We start from the raw sequence: 8,036 nt of genomic DNA, 5'->3' as shown, positions 1-8,036 counted from the left end.
TTCAGGGTGTGCCCCCCCCCCCCAGCTCCTTGTTGTTTGTAATGTCACAGTACATGTTGGCTTTCATGGTTCCCTCAATGAACTGTAGCTCCCCAGTGCTGGGAGCACTCATGCAGCCCCAGACCATGACACTCCCACCACCATGCTTGACTATAGGAAAGACACACTTGCTTGTCTTTGTACTCCTCACCTGCTTGCCACCACACACGCTTGACACCATCTGAACCAAATAAATTTATCTTGGTCTCATCAGACCACAGGACATGGTTCCAGTAATCCATGCCCTTGGTCTGCTTGCCTTCAGCAAACTGTTTGCGGGCTTTCTTGTGCATCATCTTTAGAAGTGACTTCCTTCAGGGACGACAGCTATGAAGACCAATTTGATGCAGTTTGCGGTGTATGGTCTGAGCACTGACAGGCTGACCCCCCCACCCCTTCAACCTCTGCAGCAATTCTGGCAGCACTTATATGTCTATTTCCTGAGCACGTGCACTCAACTGCTTTGGTTGACGATGGCGATGCCTGTACTGAGTAAATCTGTCCTGTTAAACTGCTGTATGGTCTTGGCCACTGTGCTGCAGCTCAGTTTAAGGGTCTTGGCAAGATTCTTATAGCCTAAGCCATCTTTATGTAAAGCAACAATTCTTTTTTTCAGTTTCTCAGAGAGTTCTTTGCCATGGGGTGCCATGTTGAACTTCCAGGGACCAGTATGAGAGATTGAGAGCAATAACACCAAATTTAACACATCTGCTCCCCATTCACACCTGAGACCCTGTAAAACTAACGAGTCACATAACACCTGGGGAGGGAAAATGGCTAAATGGGCCCCATTTGGACATTTTCAGTTAGGGGTGTACTCACTTTTGTTGCCAGCAGTTTAGACATTATTGGCTGTGTGTTGAGTTATTTTGAGGGGACAGCAAATTTACACTGTTATACAAGCTGTACGCTCACTACTTTACATTGTAGCAAAGTGTCATTTCTTCAGTGTTGTCACATGAAAAGATATAATAAAATATTTACAAAAATGTCAGGCGGTGTACTCACTTTGGTGAGATATTGTACCTATATTGTAAATATGAATATGAGTAGAATATAATATTGTTAGATTATTGAACCTAATAATCACCAACCATATATAGCTCTAAACAAATGCAAACATTGTTATAACTTCACATTAATAGTGACATCAATATTGTATTCTATTTCACACATATTTTTTAATACTTCATACTTACACACATTTATTGTTAATGTGAGAGGAGCTGGGGCAGCGCAGCATCACTGTATTATAGCATTTTCACTTTGATATGTGGGAACAAATTTGGATGCTAGCCGTAATCATCTAAATTGTCACTTCACTGCAATTAGGCTGGTAGCACAGGAGTCACATTTTTCTTTATTTTTAGGCTGATTAAGACTGTGTTACTCTCATGACAGGATGAGTATAAATGTGTATTGTTCCATTAAGTTTAGAGAATGTGTTGTTATTCTTCGGGCATTGTCCAGTTTGGAGTACTTTCCCATAATAACCCAAACGAAAGGAAAGGATGTGGTTTGATCTCTGAGCTTTTGATCTGTGACTCATAAAGACCAAAGGCTTTTGTTCAAAAACGACTTTTTGGGCCTGCTCTGTTTTCAGATAATCTTCTCTCCCAAGCCCAATTATTAGGGACACTCTCTTAGTGAAGCAAGTAAATTTCTTGTATCTCTTGTAAAACTTCTAGGAGAGATATTTTATGATGGCAGGTGGGGCCACAAATATGCTTTATTGAAACTTATAATAAGTTTCAGTTTGTGGATTATTTTGTGGACACTTTTGAGAGAACCATAAAAAGTCAACATTAAAGAAGCTATATTTCGATGTACACACATATAAGCTTTATTAGGCTTGCTTTGAATTCTGTATGCGTTGGTTTTGCTTGGTTATTAATGCCAATATTTCTTACACGTTTTATTAAAATAAAAACTTGTGCAAAATTTGATCATCTTCCAGACAACATGGGTACAACTTGGGCTGTCCTGAAATGTCAAAGAAGATGGGAAGGCAGCGCTAGCCACGGTGGGTAAAATGCAACACTTGGAAACCAGCCCATAGAATCAACATCATAGTTTAATTGGAAAAGCGTGTAAATTAAAGTAAAATTGGGTTCCAAACCGGTAGCTTGTTACACTGACACTGCTGGAGAGGTCACACAATGGCAGAGCCGCTGGGTGGACAGTTTGGTACCATCAATGGCGTCGGAGGGGCTGCTAGATGATGGGGCCTTGAGTCCTAGAGGGTGCCTGGCCAGCCGGTATCAACAACGGGACCATTTCTTGCCAGATGCAGAGCTACACGCAGCGGAGCGGTATCACTCAGGCCGGAAGCGGCTGATCAGAAGTGACGACAGCGGAAGTCAAAACAAGGCTGGAACGCATACAGGTTGCTGTGACGACATGTTTCGCACGATAGTGCTTTGTCAAAGTCACGGAAGAACAGGGAACAAGGACTTTTAAAGCTAAAGGGGAGGAGGGAAGGGCCACCCAATGCCTCTATGTCATTGTTAACCCCTCAACACCCGCATTATACATTATATTAAGAAAGTATACATAAAAATAAAATGCAATTAAAAATAAAAAATAAAATATAAAAAATAAAATATAAAAATTTGGCAATGCAGAATCAGATGGACATAACAAAAGTTATAAACATACATACATCATTAGTCATATATGTTAGAAATGTAAAAAACCAACGATTATACACAATAACCAGCAGAGGAGGTACCAAACCTGTTACTGGGTGCAAAAGAAAAATATATAAAAATAAAAAATAAATAATATTTATATAAAACATTATACCAAAATATTGTGGTCCGTCCGTGCTTGCTGAATTGGCCTGTTAAACAGCCCCTTTTCTTACACTGACAGACCCCTGTCCTATCATCAAAATATGCTCTGATGTCCGACAGGGGCCTAACAGTGGTGCTCTTCAGCTTGCTTGGTGCGAGAATGTTTTTTACCATTCTTGCCCTGCGAAAGGTAATCTGCGGTGCAGAAGGCAAAAGTGGAGCCAGTCTCTGATCTAATTTGAGAATATTGAGATGTTTGCATATGATGTTACTAATAGAAGAGAATTGGTCATTGAAGGTCGTGACAAACCTAACACCTTCAGTGCTCTTGTTTGAAGCTGTAGGTCTGTCAGAACAACTGGGGTTTAATTATTGATCAAAAGCCTTCCTTACCAACTTAGGTGGGTACCCTTTCTCTAAAAACTTCTAGGTTATAAAGACTCCCTAGGAAAGGTAATCACTATCTCTGGAGCAATTCCTCCTCAATCTGTTAAACTGGCCACTCGGAATATTGTTTTTCCATGTTGGGTGATGGCAGCTGGAATAATGGAGGTAGGAATTTCCTCCTGTGGGCTTTACATGGTTCCTGGTGATGATGTTACCATCCTGATGAGACAGGACCAGATCCAGAAACACCAGCTCCTCAGCATTCAAAACATGGGTAAAGGCCAGACCCATGGTGTTGTTGTTACAATGGGCCACAAATGAGGAGAAGACATACGGGCCCCTTTCCCAAATCAGCAAGACATCATCAATGTATCTACCATAGTACACGAGATGTCTAGCAAAGGGATTGTTGGCCCAGATGTACAACTCCTCCCAGTGGCCCATGGTCAGGTTGGCATAACAGGGGGCAAAATTAGCCCCCATCGCTGTTCCTTTGAGTTGGAGGTAAAACTGGTCCAGGAACGTGAAGTAATTGTGGGTCAAACAAAACTCTGTGCAGTTAACTAAAAAGCTGGCTTGTCCGGAGTTAATGTTGCCACAGCTAGTGAGGAAATGTTTTATAGCCCTCAGACCTGTCCTGAAATGTCAACCTTCCAATTTGGAATTTCGTGTGACAGCCCTAAGGTCCTGAAAGAAGTGGAACTTATCACATTTAAAGTTGACAATACACTGTTAGATTTTCCTTTGAATGTACATAAAAGAAAACAATATCATCATATCATCAGAACATACTTACAACATCTATCTGTACAATTTTTTCACGAACAAAAACCACAATCACAGAATTTAAGGAATAAGTTCCCCTTTACAAACAAATTAATAAATGCACATTTTTTGCATGTAAAAATATATGCATTTATTTTAATTTTTTTAATGGACATAAAAAGCATTGCACCCACGATCAGCAGATGCCATGGTCCTGTAGACTGTGTATGCGTCAGAATACTGTGAATGAATGATGCGGCCAGGCGTAGATTGTGACAGTTAGCCGGGGGGGGGGATCCCCCACTAGCTGTCAGAACAGGGGATGGGGGGATGGAGGGAGCGGGGGATGGTGTATGTTACATGTTACACCCTGAATATGGGTGTAACATGTTACAAAAGGTGAACTTATGCTTTCATTTGTTCAAGAGAAATTTTCCACCCTCCTCCTTCAAATTTTCTCCCACTACGGTCAAAAACAAGTTAGAAAATCGAACAAATGTTCAGAAAATGAAGTATTTCAAAGTTCTACTGGTTTATAGACAGATTAAGTATGTTTTTCAGAAATGCGTTAAAATGATTATGGAATATGGCAGATCATGACTTTATTAGGTCTAACCAATCATTAGATGTGGTGGCTACATTGGTTTTCTTTTTTTTGGCCTTTTCCCTCTGTTTCACCTGGTGATCTGGCCAGTAACACACGAGCGGAATTAGAGTGATCCCACTCTGGATAAAGGAGCACAGGGGCAGCTATGGACAGCAGCATTGTCAGTCTGGGGGAAGCAGAGTGTTAGATGTACTAGCAGATTTAGATTAATACGGCTACCACTGTGTATATATTTACAGGCAATACAGAGAAATCCTGTTGGTAAAGAAAACCTGTACTGTCAGAAATATTTTGTTTGCCAGTGATTCAAATTGTTTATCAATACTAGTGCCTGATATGCAATATATAATACGAAAAAAAACGGATGGAACGTCGCCCGATTTTCGGATCGTGTGTACTGGGCATAAGTCAGGCATTCTAATTGCACTGGCTGCATGCTTGTTCCCTGTCAGTGCCTATACAGTGTTAAAAACAGAGATTGATGGGCAACCAGTGTTTTTACAAGCAGGTGACTAATATGAACCCAAATATTCCCTCAGCACACACCTCCATTGAACACACACATCATTGCTTACAATAAGCTGATCACACATACACTATATTACCAAATGTATTGGGACGCCTGCCTTTACACGCACATGAACTTAGTCCGTAGGGTTCAATATTGTGTTGGCCCACACTTTGCAGCTATAACAGCTTCAACTCTTCTGGGAAGGCTGTCCACAAGGTTTAGGAGTGTGTCTATGGGAATGTTTGACCATTCTTCCAGAAGTGCATTTGTGAGGTCAGCACAGACGTTGGACAAGAAGGCCTGGCTCGCAGTCTCCGCTCTAATTCATCCCAAAGGTGTTCTATCGGGTTGAGGTCAGGACTCTGTGCAGGTCAGTTAGGTTCCTCCACCCAAAACACGCTCATCCATGTCTTTATGCACCTTGCTTTGTACACTGGTGTGCAGTCGTGTTGGCACAGGAAGGGTCCATCCCCAAATTGTTCCTACAAAGATGGGAACATGATATTGTCCAAAAACTTCACTTTACTTTAACTAAGGAGCCAAGCACAACCCCTGAAAAACAACCCCACCCCATAATCTCCATTCTCATAGACACACCCCTACACCATGTGGACAGCCTTCCAAGAAGAGTTGAAGCTGCTGTGAAGCTGAAAAACAACCCCACACCATAATACCCCTCCACCAAATAATTTGGACCAGTGGACAAAGCAAGGTCCATAAAAACATGGATGGGCGAATTTGGGGTGGAGGAACTTGACTGGCCTGCACAGAGTCCTGACCTCAACCCGATAGAACACCTTTGGGATGAATTAGAGCAGAGACTGCGAGCCAGGCCTTCTCATCCACATCCGTGCCTGACCTCACAAATGCACTTCTGGAAGAATGGTCAAACATTCCCATAGACACACTTCTAAACCTTGTGGACAGCCTTCCCAGAAGAGTTGAAGCTGTTATAGCTGCAAAGGGTGGGCCAATTCAATATTGAACCCTACAGACTAAGACTGGGATGCCATTAAAGTTTATTTGTGTGTAAAGGCAGGCATCCCAATACTTTTGGTAATATAGTGTAAACGTGTGTGTGTGTAAAAACTATTGATTACTGATTGATTTTTTTTATTTTACTTCAGTCAACTGCAAGCCAAGTCATTCCCCACCCCACAGCACATGTAAAAAAAGGGATGTGATGCTGGTGACGTCAGTGCACTTATATAGATACATGGCCACATTTAAAGTGGTTGTAAACCTCAGACATGAAATATGAACAGAGCATAACCCTTTATACAAAAAGAAGAATGCCCAAGGGACTTTGTGAGACACAAACCACAAGGTATAAAATGTACAGAATTTATTAAACTTTAAACACTTTATTACATACAATTGAAGTAATTCTAATAAACATAGCTACATACTGTAGATATATGCATGTGTTTCTATAGTTACATAAATCAAAATATAACTGACATTTCAAGGTGTAAATGTATATACAGTATGGTAAGAATTCTCTACGCGTTTTGCGAGACCATGCTCGCTTCCTCAGGAGATAAATATATAAATGCCTAAAATTAGAGACAGTTGTAAGGCCTCTGAGCAGAAAGGGAGGATAAAAAAGGAAATAGGGGAGGGGGGTGGGGTAGTAGGCAAAAAAGGGGGGAGGGAAGACCAAAAAACTTACAATTGTGTATATAATAGTCCTAATGGACTTCCAAACCAGGGTAAACAGTCAAATAGATTCATGGTTCCCATAGAACACCCCATTGGAGATGAAGATGCAGGAAAACAGAAAGAGATCCCCAAGCAGTCCATGTCATATCCCTTTATAATGTGTACGTGTCTCAATTGAGAGCACTAAGTGTCAGTTCTCTCTGCTGCCTAATTCCTCTGCTATCAGCATGAATTGCTTCTGACAAGTTTTCCTGACACCAAGAGAAAAAGGTGACAGGGGAGGGATCTCCAGCACACAGCCTGTGATTGACAGCCTCAGCTCTGTTCCTGTGTGCTATGTGAAGAGGGGAGGCTGTTCCCTCCAATCAGCTCTTCTCCTCACTGAGCTGTGCAGTGTGTGATTTCAGCTCTCCGCCCCCTTTTTTCTGACAAGCTTCTGGACTTTGAACAGATGTAGAGAAGAGACGACAGCAGATAAACAGGTACAACTCATGTAGGAGGATTTGTTTAATCTCTGTGTATCACCTGAGGCCAGTTACTGGATATACAGTGCCTTGCGAAAGTATTCGGCCCCCTTGAACTTTTCGACCTTTTGCCACATTTCAGGCTTCAAACATAAAGATATAAAACTGTAATTTTTTGTGAAGAATCAACAACAAGTGGGACACAATCATGAAGTGGAATGAAATTTATTGGATATTTCAAACTTTTTTAACAAATAAAAAATTGAAAAATTGGGCGTGCAAAATTATTCAGCCCCCTTAAGTTAATACTTTGTAGCGCCACCTTTTGCTGCGATTACAGCTGTAAGTCGCTTGGGGTATGTCTCTATCAGTTTTGCACATCGAGAGACTGAAATTTTTGCCCATTCCTCCTTGCAAAACAGCTCGAGCTCAGTGAGGTTGGATGGAGAGCGTTTGTGAACAGCAGTTTTCAGTTCTTTCCACAGATTCTCGATTGGATTCAGGTCTGGACTTTGACTTGGCCATTCTAACACCTAGATATGTTTATTTGTGAACCATTCCATTGTAGATTTTGCTTTATGTTTTGGATCATTGTCTTGTTGGAAGACAAATCTCCGTCCCAGTCTCAGGTCTTTTGCAGACTCCATCAGGTTTTCTTCCAGAATGGTCCTGTATTTGGCTCCATCCATCTTCCCATCAATTTTAACCATCTTCCCTGTCCCTGCTGAAGAAAAGCAGGCCCAAACCATGATGCTGCCACAACCATGTTTGACAGAGGGGATGGTGTGTTCAGGGTGATGAGCTGT

This window comes from Pelophylax lessonae (genome assembly GCF_965119305.1).
Source record: "Pelophylax lessonae genome assembly, chromosome: 1".
In the NCBI taxonomy this organism is placed as follows: domain Eukaryota; kingdom Metazoa; phylum Chordata; class Amphibia; order Anura; family Ranidae; genus Pelophylax; species Pelophylax lessonae.
Note: the sequence above shows the minus strand (reverse complement) of the source record.